The following is a 310-nucleotide window of genomic DNA, read 5'->3' as shown; positions in this document are numbered from 1 at the left end:
GTCCTCTGCAGGGCGCCTCGTGCCGCCTCCCTCACCCCGCCTGCGGGTCCAGACGAGGGGTGACCGCACTCTGCAGTCACCGCCAACACAGCCCCGGCAGGGGCGAAGAGGGCAGAAAGCGGACACTGACCTCGGCCGGGAGGCTGGGCATGGCGGGCGCGATGCCGTTCTCCGCGCTGACGCTCCCGGAGCTGTTGTTGGGCGAGCTGGGGGCGGAGCCCGGGGCGCTGCTGCACGCGGAGTCTGTGGGCGAGAGACATCATGAGCCTGCGTGGCTCCCGCGGCTCCTGCGGGTCGGCTTGCGGACCGG

The 310-nt window shown here is 72.9% G+C and overlaps 1 protein-coding gene across 1 annotated transcript in view; it reads right to left on the bottom strand.

The window, feature by feature from the left end:
- Positions 1-310, bottom strand: part of LOC105310248 (histone deacetylase 4-like) — a 16690-nt gene that overhangs the window by 11352 nt on the left and 5028 nt on the right. The gene's annotated exons all lie outside the window — the stretch shown is intronic.

The sequence above is a fragment of the Pteropus vampyrus genome, unplaced genomic scaffold (assembly GCF_000151845.1).
Source record: "Pteropus vampyrus isolate Shadow unplaced genomic scaffold, Pvam_2.0 Scaffold1566, whole genome shotgun sequence".
Taxonomy (NCBI): Eukaryota; Metazoa; Chordata; class Mammalia; order Chiroptera; family Pteropodidae; genus Pteropus; species Pteropus vampyrus.
Note: the sequence above shows the minus strand (reverse complement) of the source record. Positions and strands in the feature narration are given on the sequence as shown.